The sequence below is a fragment of the Oncorhynchus keta genome, chromosome 10 (genome assembly GCF_023373465.1).
Source record: "Oncorhynchus keta strain PuntledgeMale-10-30-2019 chromosome 10, Oket_V2, whole genome shotgun sequence".
NCBI classification, from domain to species: Eukaryota; Metazoa; Chordata; class Actinopteri; order Salmoniformes; family Salmonidae; genus Oncorhynchus; species Oncorhynchus keta.
In genome coordinates, this window is record NC_068430.1 from 19,071,200 (window position 1) to 19,086,410 (window position 15,211).

At 42.4% G+C, this 15,211-nt stretch overlaps 1 protein-coding gene across 5 annotated transcripts in view; it reads right to left on the reverse strand.

The window, feature by feature from the left end:
* The window catches only part of LOC118373926 (neural cell adhesion molecule L1-like protein), a 103,330-nt gene that overhangs the window by 70,243 nt on the left and 17,876 nt on the right, over positions 1-15,211 (reverse strand). The window contains exon 1 of one of the 5 annotated variants that reach the window (XM_052526624.1): positions 1,732-1,950. The exons of the other annotated variants lie outside the window; for them this stretch is intronic. The gene's annotated coding sequence lies outside the window, so the exon portion shown is untranslated. Of the gene's footprint in view, positions 1-1,731; positions 1,951-15,211 lie in introns of those variants that run through there. 5 annotated transcript variants of the gene reach the window in all.

Genomic DNA, 15,211 nt, shown 5'->3' on the forward strand with positions numbered 1-15,211 from the left:
ATTAATTGTAATCCACATAATAATACAAATGTCCTGTTGCTGCAGGATTATTTTTCTGCTGTAGAAAATGATCTAGAATTAAGATCCTACGTCTGTATAACTTCATAGAGAGGAAGTATGACCGATCATGTAGCTTTATGTGAAGGCCACTTGGTGAAGGACATCAAGCACTTGATAAACCTAGTGAAGCTCTTGGACACGGGTTGAGTGCCTCTCTGCTGGCTTCTGCCTAAAAAAGCACACCAGAACATCCTTCCTGTCTTAAGTCACCCATGTAGCACCTAAGGCTGTTGCGGTGACCTTATTACCGCCACACCGGCAGAGTCTCGCTAATCTCCTGTTATGGACTCTGGACATGCTTTGGTAGTACCCAACTCGCTAAAGACCATCAGGTCCTAATGGTCTGGTACTCAGGGCTCTATTGTCCCTCTAACTACTCTGGCATCAATACAAATGCATTCGAAAATCACATCAAACACTCCTCATCAAAACAGTATCATGTTTTTAAAACTCACCTCACTGATATGATCAAATTGAAGAAAGAAGTTCAACGGCAGGTTGAAACGTAATGTAAATCATGGTCATTGTGGATGTTGTTTCAAAGCCTAACAAAACGAAATGGACAGCTTTCTAACGGGATGATTAATTCAAAACATCCATATGCATATTAGAGCATATAAATACCCAAAGGCTTCTGAGCCCAAGCCCCAAAAAAGTATTATTGTGCCATTATACAATATATAGCCTACCGCATATTAGGCATGGCAGAAAAACATAAAACAAAACTGATTTAAGATGTCTTTGGTGCATAATTGGTCTAGCCTATAATTCACAACTAAACATTTAACTTTCCCCTGCCCCTGTTCCTGCCCATTTGATAATGGGCCATTCTAAATCAATGTTGTTTTTTAAAAAACATTTTAGTAAAGACAAGGTTAAAGTGAGAATAGTCTGATGGGTGAAAATATGATCACTTGATGAGAGAACAGCTGTGCAGCCTGAGGCAAGGAACAGAGTGAAAGCTTCTTTTTCTCCTGTCTCAAATGATCAACAGCCTATAGTCGCATCATGCAGCCCATATATGTTGGGATTTCTAAGACATTGTAAGGTTTTCATCATTCACAACTAAAAGTTGCCAAATAATAAATAAATCTGGCATATAAGACCTGTTTCCAATCATCACTTTTACACTCAACATAGTCACCTCGCTCCAGAATGGGAAAAATATCCTTTCTATTTTATTTAGCTAAACGAACAAGAGCATAGAGCATAGCCAGATAACATACAGTAGGCCTTATGGAAAAGCGGGGACTGTGAAGTAACACAAACATAGGCACAGACACATACATGATAACATACGCACTATACCTACACGTACGTACACATGGATATTTTGTTGACATATGTGGTAGTAGAGTACGGGCCTGAGGGCACACACTTAGTGTGTTGTGAATTCTATAATGACCACAGGAAGAGTATCTGATGCCTTGGCAGCAGCTATTGGGGATCCATAATATATACAAATACAAATATTCTGTTTTCTGAAATATATTTTTATAGACCTGACTAAAATAAATAATGGATGTATTGTGATGGTGTGTATTCAATTGATTTATTATACTCTTTTAAATGTCGATGTTGCAAAGTTGCGCATCAGCGGCTTGCATGCAGCTTGTACGCATGGAGGCCTGGAGATACTAAACATGCTAATATTAATCAGAGGTCATTTACCGTGAGACTGGCCGTCTTTTGCATGACAATAACCGTCTGCCAAAATGTCATGACCGCTACAGTCCTAGAAGCACACCATCTTAACTCCTCCACATTTACTGGATTGGCTCAACAGTACTGTTTCTTCTCGTCAGTACCAGAAAGAAAGAAACACTGCTTATTTTACTCCTGCTACTTTAGGAAACCCATTTAGATAAGGAAATCATTTATTCCCCTGCAATGACTGTCCTCTGCATCTCCTTCACTCATTAACGACCTCAGTGTTTCTCCTCAAGTCAGAACTGGTCCTGCCGTCATTAAAGACAAAGAGAACACAGAGTTGCTGGAATTAAATTTCATCCTCTGAAATTGCCTTGGGTCTCAACAAAAGCACCTGTTCTGTCGGCCCTGAAATGCCTTTGTTCTCCCTCTAACCAGCACACAAGGTCCCACAGCACCCGAAAATATGTGAAGGTTGTTATAGCGCCAAGTCGCCAACAATGCCAAGAACTTCTACAAGAGATTTTAAATGTCAAGGCCAAATGCAATCTTGATATTTTTCCAAATAGCCTAAAGGTTTAGAAAAGTAATATAGAGGCTCACTTTGTGAGCCTGTGTGTTACGTACACTTACATGTGTCTTTGTGAATGAAAGACAGGGACATAATAAGACCTCCACAATTCCACTTGTTGTTGTCACACATTTCTTCTGTTGAAAATATGTCCATGTTTTCCACGAAGCCCCTATTCGCTAGCACCATTAGGGCAATCTGTGCCATGTATTGACATGGGAACCCCAATAAAAAGTGTTAAGAGCCAGAGGCAGCATTGTGGAAGAAGCTGAATGGGTGAGTTTGTTTCTCTTCCTGCACCTCCCTGAGACTCGATTAAAATGAGCTTTAGAGATCACTCTGGGTGTTTCTCAAAATGCATACAGCCTTACTCCGAGCACGCAAATTGGAGCACAGGAGGGTCGGAGTATGAGTCCAAATCAAAGTATCGATACAAGCTTCAATGGAATGTGTGCAAAGAAATATGACACAACCACATAAAAAACAACATACAATTTCTTCAAATCAACAGCATTAATTGAGCTGAAGTGAGAGTTAATGCACTCCGACTTCGGAAATTAAATGTTGCCTATTCACATCTCATATGTTGCCTGACTACAATATTTTATCTTGATATGTTAATAAATATATTTTGTGTTAATTTTGGCATGTTTACCTGCCAAAGCCCATAATTAAGTCAAAAGGGCTAACTGTCTAGCTACCGCTGTTAGCTAGCCACAAATAATTGTTAGCTAGCTACCCATGAAGAAATTACATCTATCTTGCATAATATTAGTTTTAAGTCATTTTGTCTGTTAAACTATCTGGTTAGATATATTATTATGATTCAATTAGAGTGAGCTGATAGTTGCTTTGTGTGTATCGGTTTCTTTGTGTATATCTTGTTTCGTCTCTAGGGCTGTAGCTAGCCACTTTAGCTATCCATGAAGAATTGGTAGCTACCCACAAAAAATGTACATCTACCTTGCATAACATTAGTTTAAGGTAATGTTTGGCTCCTTAACTAGCAGGCATATTGTCTTGAGCAGGTTGAGGGAGAGGTTGTTGTCCTGGCACTACACGGCCAGGACTCTGACCTCCTCCCTATAGTCTGTCTCATCGTTGTCGGTGATCAGGCCTACCACTGTTATGACATTGGCAATTTTAATGAAGGTGTTGGCGTCGTGCCTGGCCATGCACTCATGAGTGAACAGGCATTACAGGAGGGGGCTGAGCATGCACCCCTGAGGGGCCCCTGTGTTGAGGATCAATGTGGCAGATGTGTTGTTACCTACCCTTACCACCTGGGGGCGGCCCGCCAGGAAGTCCAGGATCCAGTTGCAGAGGGAGTTGTTAGTCCCAGGGTGCTTAGCTTATTGATGAGCTTTGAGGGCACTATGGTGTTGAACACCGAGCTATAGTCAATGAATAGCATTCTCACATAGGTGTTCCTTCTGTACAGGTTGGAAAGGGCAGTGTGGAGTGCAATTGAGATTGCATCATCTGTGGATCTGTTGGGGCAGTATGCGAATTGGAGTGGGTCTAGGGTTTCTGGGATGATGGTGCTGATGTGAGCCATGACCAGCCTTTCAAAGCACTTCATGGTTAGAGACATGAGCGTTCCTGGTCGGTAGTCATTTAGTCAGGTTATCTTAGTGTTCTTGGGCACAGGCACTATGGTGGTCTGCTTAAAACATGTTGCTATTACAGACTCAGACAGGGAGAGGTTGAAAATATCAGTGAAGACACTTGCTAGTTGGTCAAAGCTCGCAGGACACGTCCTGGTAATCCTTCTGGCCCTGCGGCCTTGTGAACATTGCCCTGTCTAAAGGTCTTACTCACACAGGCTGCGGAGCTCGTGATCACACAACCTTCCGGTACAGCTGGTGCTCTCATGCATGTTTCAGTGTTATTTTCCTCAAAGCATAGTAGTAGTTTAGCTCGTCTGGTAGGCTTGAGTCACTGGGCAGCTCTAGGCTGTGCTTTGCTTTGTGGTCTGTAATTGTTTGCAAGACCTTCCACATCCGACGAGAGTCAGAGCCGGTGTAGTAGGACTGTATTGACGCTCTGCCTGTTTGATGGTTCGTTCGTTGGCCAAAGCGGGATTTCTTATAAGCTTCCGGGTTAGAGTCCCGCTCCTTGAAAGTGGCAGCTCTAGCCTTTAGATCAGTGCGGATGCTGCCTGTAATCCATGGCTTCTGGTTGGGATATGTACGTCTGGTCACTGTGGGGACGATGTCATCGATGCACTTATTGATGAAGCCAATGACAGATGTGGTGTACTCAAAGCCATTGGAGGAATCCCGGACAATTTTCCAGTCTTTGCTAGCAAAACAGTCCTGTAGCTTAGCATCTGTTTCATCTGACCACTTTTTTATTGATCTAGTCACTGGTGCTTCCTGCTTTAATTTTTGCTCGTAAGCAGGAATCAGGAGGATGGAATTATGGTCAGATTTGCCAAATGGAGAGCGAGGGAGAGCTTTGTATGCGTCTCTGTGTGTGGCGTATAGGTGGTCCATAGTTCTTTCCCCTCTGGTTGCACATTTAACATGCTGATAGAGATTTGGTAAAACTGATTTAAGTTTCCCTGCATTAAAGTCCCCGGCTACTAGGAGCGCCGCATCTGGGTGAGCGTTTTCTTGTTTGCTTATGGCAGAATACAGCTCATTCAATGCTAACTTAGTTACAACCTCTGACTGAGGTGGTATATAAGCGGCTACGAAGAATACAGATGAGAACTCTCTGAGTAGATAGTGTGGTCTACAGCTTATCATAATATACTCAACGTCAGGCGAACAACAGCTCAAGACTTCCTTAGATATAGTGCACCAGCTGTTATTTACAAAAATACATAGTCCGCCGCCCCTTGTCTTACCAGACGCCAGTGTTCTATCCTGCCGGTACATCGTATTACCAGCCAGCTGTATGTTGATATTGCCATCGTTCATCCATGACTCTGTGAAGCAGAAGATGTTACAGTTTTGAATGTCCCGTTGGTAGATAAATCTTTCCCGTAACTCAGCGATTTAATTGTCCAAAAAAACTATGTTTGCTCGCAGAATTTAGGAAAGTTGGGGTTTATTCGATCGCCTCCAAATTCTCAGAAGTCAGCCCGCCTCTCTTTCTCTGCCTCCTCTTCACGCAGATCCCGGGGGGCTGTTCCCGAGGGAGCCGTATATCCTCCGCCTCAGGCTCGTCAGAGTTGTGAAAAAAGAAAAAGGATTCTGCTAATCCATGGTGAGTAATCGCTGTCCTGATGTCTATAAGTTATGTTCGGTCAAAAGAGAAGGTAGCGGCAACACTATGTACAACATTTGTAAAAATATAACTTAAAAACAATGCAGATAAACAAACAAAAAAACACAATCAGTTGGGGGCAAGTAAAACGTCTTCCTTCTGCTCTGTCGCTATCTTTGTTTTACAGTAAAAGTATTTTTTTTTCTTACATTCACTAAGTTATGCACTCTTCTTTCAATTGTCAGTTAGGTTACCTTGGTTACCTCAGAAATAGGGAATTTTGTCTTGAAATGAGGTGGAACAATAATTGTTTTCCTAAAGTTAACCAAACAGGAAATGATCAATGAAGCACCTTGCTTTCTTTATTATCTTCAGGAATGTGTCTCTCAATGTACAGTCAGGAAAGCTAAGGCCAGCTTCTTCAGGCAGAAGTTTGCATCCTGTAGCTCCAACTCCAAAAAGTTCTGGGACACTGTGAAGTCCATGGAGAACAAGAGCACCTCCTCCCAGCTGCCCACTGCACTGAGGCTAGGAAACACGGTCTCCACCGATAAATCCATGATTATCGAAAACTTCAATAAGCACTTCTCAACGGCTGGCCATGCCTTCCGCCTGGCTACTCCAACCTCGGCCAACAGCTCCGCCCCCCGTAGTTCCTCACCCAAGCCTCTCCAGGTTCTCCTTTACCCAGATCCAGATAGCAGATGTTCTGAAAGAGCTGCAAAACCTGGACCCGTACAAATCAGCTGGGCTTGACAATCTGGACCCGCTATTTCTGAAACTATCTGCCGCCATTGTCGCAACCCCTATTACCAGCCTGTTCAACCTCTCTTTCATATCGTCTGAGATCCCCAAGGATTGGAAAGCTGCCGCAGTCATCCCCCTCTTCAAAGGGGGAGACACCCTGGACCCAAACTGCTATAGACCTATATCCATCCTGCCCTGCCTATCTAAGGTCTTCGAAAGCCAAGTCAACAAACAGGTCACTGACCATCTCAAATCCCACCGTACCTTCTCCGCTGTGCAATCTGGTTTCCGAGCCGGTCACGGGTGCACCTCAGCCACACTCAAGGTACTAAATGATATCATAACCGCCATCGATAAAAGACAGTACTGTGCAGCCGTCTTCATCGACCTCGCCAAGGCTTTCGACTCTGTCAATCACCAAATTCTTATCGGCAGACTCAACAGCCTCGGTTTTTCGGATGACTGCCTTGCCTGGTTCACCAATTACTTTGCAGACAGAGTTCAGTGTGTCAAATCAGAGGGCATGCTGTCCGGTCCTCTGGCAGTCTCTATGGGGGTGCCACAGGGTTCAATTCTCGGGCCGACTCTTTTCTCTGTATATATCAATGATGTTGCTCTTGCTGCGGGCGATTCCCTGATCCACCTCTACGCAGACGACACCATTCTATATACTTTCGGCCCGTCATTGGACACTGTGCTATCCAACCTCCAAACGAGCTTCAATGCCATACAGCACTCCTTCCGTGGCCTCCAACTGCTCTTAAACGCGAGTAAAACCAAATGCATGCTTTTCAACCGATCGCTGCCTGCACCCGCATGCCCGACTAGCATCACCACCCTGGATGGTTCCAACCTTGAATATGTGGACATCTATAAGTACCTAGGTGTCTGGCTAGACTGCAAACTCTCCTTCCAGACTCACATCAAACATCTCCAATCAAAAATCAAATCCAGAGTCGGCTTTCTATTCCGCAACAAAGCCTCCTTCACTCACGCTGCCAAGCTTACCCTAGTAAAACTGACTATCCTACCGATCCTCGACTTCGGCGATGTCATCTACAAAATGGCTTCCAACACTCTACTCAGCAAACTGGATGCAGTCTACCACAGTGCCATCCGTTTTGTCACTAAAGCACCTTATACCACCCACCACTGCGACTTGTATGCTCTAGTCGGCTGGCCCTCACTACATATTCGTCGCCAGACCCACTGGCTCCAGGTCATCTACAAGTCCATGCTAGGTAAAGCTCCGCCTTATCTCAGTTCACTGGTCACGATGGCAACACCCATCCGTAGCACGCGCTCCAGCAGGTGTATCTCACTGATCATCCCTAAAGCCAACACCTCATTTGGCCGCCTTTCGTTCCAGTACTCTGCTGCCTGTGACTGGAACGAATTGCAAAAATCGCTGAAGTTGGAGACTTTTATCTCCCTCTCCAACTTCAAACATCAGCTATCCGAGCAGCTAACCGATCGCTGCAGCTGTACATAGTCTATAGGTAAATAGCTCACCCTTTTCACCTACCTCATTCCCATACTGTTTTTATACTGTTTTTATTTATTTACTTTTCTGCTCTTTTGCACACCAATATCTCTACCTGTACATGCCCATCTGATCATTTATCACTCCAGTGTTAATCTGCAAAATTGTATTATTCGCCTACCTCCTCATGCCTTTTGCACACATTGTATATAGACATTGTATATAGACTGCCCATTTTTTTCTACTGTGTTGTCTGTTCACACTGCTATGCTTTATCTTGGCCAGGTCGCAGTTGCAAATGAGAACTTGTTCTCAACTAGCCTACCTGGTTAAATAAAGGTGAAAAAAAAAAAAAATAAAATAAAAACAGTAAATTTGGAAAATATTCAGACCCCTTGACTTTTACACATTGCGTTACTTTACAGCCTTATTCTAAAATGTATAAATTGTTTTTGTTCCTCATCAATCTGCACACAATAGTCTTCCAGCGAAGGGCCTGAATACTTATGTAAATAAGGTATTTCTATTGTTTATTTTTCAATAAATGTACAAAATGTACAAAACCTGTTTTAACTTTGTCTTTGTGGGGTATCTGCTAAATTGTAATTATTTGCTACTATGGCCTATTTATTGCCTACCTCCTCATGCCTTTTGCACACACTGTATATAGACTTTCTTTTTTTATACTGTGTCATTGACTTGTTTATTGTGTTATTGGCTTGTTTATTCCATGTGTAACTCTGTGTTGCTGTCTGTGTCACGCTGCTTTGCTTTATCTTGGCCAGGTCGCAGTTGTAAATGAGAACTTGTTCTCAACTAGCCTACCTGGTTATCCTTTTTGGGATAGGGGGCAGCATTTTCACATTTGGATGAATAGCGTGCCCAGAGTGAACTGCCTCCTACTCTGTCCCAGATGCTAACATATGCATATAATTATTAGTATTGGATAGAAAACACTCTGACATTTCTAAACCTTTTTGAATGACGTCTGTGAGTATAACAGAACTTATATGGCAGGCCAGGAAGTGGGACATCTTTGGTTTGTAGTTTTTCAAAGCTTGGTCTACCGAATACACAGTGTCTATGGAGTTAAGTTGCATTTCCTACGGCTTCCACTAGATGCCAACCGTCTTTAGAATCTTGTTTCAGGCTTCTGCTATAAAGGAGGGTCTCATGAGACCTGTTTGGGTCAGTGGTCTTGCAGAGTGTCTCAGGCTCGTGACTCGCACTCCTGACAGAGTTCACTCTCGTTCCAGTGCTTTTCTTCTTCAAAATAGCTTTTTCTAACGTAACGTCATTTTTTAAAATTAAAAAAGTCGACGATAAACTTTCACAAAACACTTCGAAATACTTTTGTTATGCAACTTTAGGTATTAGTACACGTTAATAAGCGATAAAATTCATCAGGAGGCGATGTAAATTCTATAGATGTCCATCTCTAAAAAATGTCTTGGAGAGAGCTCGACCAAAACATCCGGTCGGAGACCGGAGGGAATCGGTTCCCTTGATTCGGTTAGACCAAGAATCAAAGCTGAATCAAATGACAAGACTCTAGACAACGTGTGGAAGCTGTAGGCACTGCAACCTCGGCCTAATTTAATTTGGTTCACTTTGAACAATTCCTTGAAGTCGCGCATGGATATTTATTTCCATTTTCAGTGATCAGATTTGCATGCACTTTTCGATGAAACGCACGTTCTGTTATAGTCACAGCCGTGATTTAACCAGTTTTAGAAACGTCTGAGTGTTTTCTATCCACATATACTAATCATATGCATATACTATATTCCTGGCATGAATAGCAGGGTGCTGAAATGTTGCGCGAGTTTTAACAAAAAGCTGCGAAAAGCTGCTTAAATTCTCGACTTCCCTAACAGGTTTTAATAGACAGTGTTATGTGGGGATTGAAAGGTTGAGATTTACCAGTCAAACAAATCAATAAGAAAGTGAAATAATCCTCAATTGTGACCTTTCGTGCCCCAGAGAACTAAATAGACTACCTGCAAAAACTACATCTGCCCTTGACATGCCCTCATAGGATATACTTACCCTTCAATCTGACACGTATTTGCTTTCACACACACCAAAGGATCTGAAATGTCACAGCTGTATTTAATTGATATGAATCTCAAAAGCTTTTGAAGAGGTTGGTATTGTAATAGACAGAGCATAATTATCCTCTGCTGTAATCTGCACTAATGAAAGCTCCAATTCATCTCTGGTTTGGGCTCACGCTTAGGACCCAGCAGGACCTCTTGTCAATCCAGGGAAGTACCTTAGCTGGTTTTCCCTTACGCTTTCATCCTGGTACGCCAAAAGCTTCAACAGTGGAAAACTACGATTTGGTGTTACCACATCATACATAATGCATGCATCCTTTAAATATTGTGTCTGGTTGTTAATAATGGCAGACACGGTGTGCCACAGCACTGTGCATGTATGTCCAGCTTGCAGTGGGTGGGTTTCAGCCCCTATTCGCAGTAATGCCCTACAGTATGAAGAGAGGTTATTAAAAAACAGAATTGATCAAAACCGAAGTGAACTAGAGTGCTCTCATCTGAGAGCCTGTAGAAGTGGCTTGGTCAATTTAGTTTTGGACGTGTTCCATTTTTGATGTTGGCAGTGGTTTTGCTGGCATGGTTTTCTTAGCTTTAAGCAAATTAACCTACAATACAGAGGAAGAGCATGCAAAGTTCAGTCGATTGCAAAATGTATGTGAGCCTGCCCATACCAATATGCTATTTATCTACACAGAGCAGATTACAATAACATTCAGCCCATACCAATAATAATATCTATCTACACAGTGCAGATTTCAAAAGCATCCCACCAGTCCTTTAATCCATTAACATTTATAACATTATATTGTAACCCTCTCGAACTTGCAAACTCCCGATGAATGTGTAATTGAATTACTGATGCACACCCACACAAAGGTATTAAAACGAGTCCTTCATATATAGCTGAGGAACAGGTCTTTGCCTGATGTTCTGAATAATCTAATGCAAGCACTAGAAAGCCCTTCAAGCCAAGAAAGGAGTATTCAACAATGCCATGTAATAATCAGAGGTAACAGAAGCAGAGGCAGCAGAGGTAGAGGATCCATCAGAGGATGGAGGGGGGCGATGAGAAGAGGTGGAGGAAGTAGGCTACAGTAGGACAGACTTGAACAAATGGCTTTCTCCCTCAGTGCACCCATGGGTTTTACCACAGAGCAAAGCCTTTTATTAATAAGATTAGACATCATCACTGAGATTTTTGTGTGCTATACTCGGCCTTGTCTCGGGATGGTAAGTTGATGGTTGAAGTTATCCCTCTAGTGGTGTGGGGGCTGTGCTTTGGTAAAGTGGGTGGGGTTATATCCTGCCTGTTTGGCCCTGTCCAGGGCTATCATCGGATGGGGCCACAGTGTCTCCTTACCCCTCCTGTCTCAGCCTCCAGTATTTATGCTACAGTAGTTTATGTGTCCGGGGGCTAGGGTCAGTTTGTTATATCTGGAGTATTTCTCCTGTCCTATCCGGTGTCCTGTGGGAATTTAAGTATGCTCTCTCTAATTCTCTCTTTCTTGTCCCCAGTCCACCTGGCCGTGCTGCTGCTCCAGTTTCAACTGTTCTGCCTGCGGCTATGGAACCCTGACCTGTTCATTACTATTATTTGACCATGCTGGTCGTTTATGAACATTTGAACATCTTGGCCATGTTCTGTTATAATCTCCACCCAGCACAGCCAGAAGAGGACTGGCCACCCCTCATAGCCTGGTTCCTTTCTAGGTTTCTACCTAGGTTTTGACAATTCTAGGGAGTTTTTCCTAGCCACCGTGCTTCTACACCTGCATTGCTTGCTGTTTGGGGTTTTAGGCTGGGTTTCTGTACAGCACTTTGACATATCAGCTGATGTACGAAGGGCTCTATAAGTACATTTGATTTGATTTTGATCACTGGTCAGGAATGAAAAGGGAATGCCATTAAAAACAAATAACCCCTGTTCTGCATGACAACACAGTGTTGGGGAAGCTATTCTGAAAATATAGTTTAACCAGCTACCAATTACTTCACACTGGATCCACTAAAGCTACCCTTAAGACAAATATAGTGTACTTAATTAAAGCTACTTTGAAAAAGTAGTTCATTTCATCCAAACTACTTCATGATTAATTACCATATATAAATCTGAAATGTAATGGTGCAGTCAAAATGTATTTTTTCCTCATATTGTGCAAGAGCTGATGAAATTAAAGCTGCAATATGTAACTTTCACATAGGAATGGCTGTTGTAGATTTGGCATTCGCATTGAAAGCAAGTCTAAGTAATAGTACATCTGTTCTATGTGCGCTATTTCTGTTTAGTACACAAGCTTCAAAGAGCTGAAAATACAATATGTTTGGTTATGAAAAATACATTTTCACAGCGGTTTAGTTGGCACAATGCAATTCTCTACACTATATTTGCTTGTTTTGTCACATAAATTGACATTAAGCTAAGTATTAGAATTTTAGCAAATAGGAAATGGCAGAGTGATTTCTGCATGGTGCATCTTTAACACTGTAAAAGTATGAAAACATGTATCAGTGTTATTTCCTGATAGTTTCTAGTTAAAAATACAATCCACACAGGACCTTCTAATCAGCAGGTTTGCATGGGCGGGAGTTTCGGCTTTCCATTGTGACATTGCCATGCTATAAATTGGTTAATAGACCAATAATGAAGAGAGTTTCAAAGTCCCTGCAAATAACAGCTAGTTTTCTGTTTACCCCTACCCACCCAGACCAATCCCAAACAGTCCTAGCAAAATTCTTCTTGAAAAATATTTATTTGCTCAAGATAAATGTTTTCCCATTTAACGTATATCTATTACAGTGAGGTACTTAATTGTTACCCAGAAATGGTTTCGTATTGATGTAAAAACGGGCCTTTAATTGAATGTGTAATTTGGCCTATTAAACAAAAAAATGTTTATTGTGAGAATTTGCAAAAAATGTAATACACTACTGAAAACACTACCAAGATTATAATTTAGTTCAACTACCACCAATAGCAAAATATAGTAGAGCAATTTGTAGTTCACTACTCCCCAACTAACGACACAGGACATTGATCCAATTGAATATAAGTATTGATCAACATCAGGTAGACCACAACACAGCCACAGGTTAATCATTATTAATGATGCACCAAGTCACAGATACGAATCACGTCAAGACAGCCAGAGATGATTCATACACTGTCAGAGGGGAGTCACAAGTAGATTGAGAGAAAAATCAGGAATAAGAACATGTTCCTCTCATGGCTGCCTCCAAATTAAATGACTGCCTGCTACCATATTCAAAATACATGATAAAAACATGGCGACAATTTCAAATGTGTTGTTTTCTGTGACTATGTTAAACAAGCCTATTCAATAGCAACAGCTGGTTGGTCGACGTTAAACCACACTGAATCACTGAATGACTTGGGAGAGGATTGACCTCAACCTCTCTGAGGCAGACAGCGTTAAATTACTGGAGGGTTATTGATCTGCAAAGTGTACATTTGGAGTTGGGGATGAGCGTGCTTAAAAAGGGGGAAAGCAGCTAAGCACAATGACTGCAGGCTCTTCAGCAAACAGTTCATTTGGCCGGCTAAAAATCTATACCTCCTCCACAAAGATGAAAAGGGGAGAAGGTTACACCACTATACATCCTTCTACAGCACATAATTGGAAAAAGACTACAAGCATTCAATAAGACTAACAGTAAACACAGTTGATTAATGGGTCTTGTCATGTCATTGGGGTGGCAGGGTAGCCTAGTGGTTAGAGTGTGTGACTAGTAATCACAAGGTTGAGAGTTCAAACCCCCGAGCTGACAAGGTACAAATCTGTCATTCTGCCCCTGAACAGGCAGTTAACCCTCTGTTCCTAGGCCGTCATTGAAAATAAGAATTTGTTCTTAACTGACTTGCCTTGTCAAATTTAAAAAAAAAATGTATTGATTAAAAATTATGGCACTCAACAGTATGATGATTAATGAAGACCATAGATCTTCATTCTCTGGAAATATGGAAGACGTTTTATAATACTTGTCTTGAGAAGTGATATGCTTTCCGTGTTTGAAGATCTGAAATCTCTTCCAATGTAATTTGGAGTCTAAGGATAGCACGTTCATTAGGTCACCAGCACCAACCAGCTCTCCATCCCCCAAGCCAAACACTGCCTCCACTGTCTGCCCCTACTCCTCCCCAGGCTGCTCCCCAACTCAATATTGAAACCAGTAAACAAAAAATATTCTCTCCAGTCTTTAAATGAAGATAAACAAGGGCAAAAAGACCCAATTAGCTGCCTTTGAGGATGTGGGCTTGGTGGAGAGAGGACGTTACCTTCAAACCATTCACCATGGTTGGTTCCTCAAAGAGCTGCTCAATGCATCCTATAGTCTAAAAGGGGTGAAGGCTATACATAGCATAACACTATTAATTCATGACTTTACACTAGCCGGTCTCCAATGAGCCCTCAGAAAGTGCCGAGGTGGCAGAACAGAGCAGGGATAGCCATTATGATCTGGAACAGTGACGCTCCAATGATGATAGCTGGTGGAGTTCTAGAATGCTGTGCTCTGCATTCTACTCAAAATGAGCCCAGAGCCTTCAGGCTCCTTTTTGACAGTGGGGTCTCCCTCTGGGGTCTCTGCTGCTGATGGGCCTGTCTTTCCTCATTCACCCGCCCAACAGGGAGGAACCGTTCTGCCAAAAATATAATCATTGTGGCGCAGCAAAGCACTGGAGCTTAGCTGACAATATTTACAGACCAGATAGTATTTTTCTGTCTGAACCAACCTCTTTGATTGAGTGGGTTGCTGCTATCCTTATATGAAACATCCCAAGGCACTCAGCTTGTATGCTTTAAAGTAAAGGATGTGGTGTTAACATGTTGGTTGAGGAAAGCCATTTAGGAAAACAAATGTACCACACCGATACATTTGCACTCATTCATAAAAACCTTAAACCAAACTGAAATATGGAGGAAAGAACATGCCATTTGCAGACTCCGGTGTCGGGATTCCACTAATGGAACAAATCAAAGTATCAGACTGAAATTGCCTCTCTCATCACCCAATCTACCGTCCAGTGATAGTGACAGAGAGACATGGCTCTTTAAATCAGCCATCTCCCCTCTTCCCAGCAGCAGCAAGAAGCTGAAGAAACACAGGCCAAAGAATCAGGCACTCTGTGGGGGGAAACTATTTTGATGTTATTTGCTGCTCATACTGAGGAAAACAAATCCCCCTTAGTTCCTGTCTCAGCTGAGCGTAGAGAGATCTTCCTGGCTGAGCGAGGTAATGGAAGTCCCCCTTAGCATGCACCGCTAGTACTAGCACTCCCTGTGTTGGCTCGCAGTCTCAGCCCCACTTCACAGCCTCATAGCTCACAGACAGGTAGACGTGACTCCACTGATAATGCTGAGAAACACAAGAACATCTGAGAACACTGTTTTGACTCATCCTCTTTGT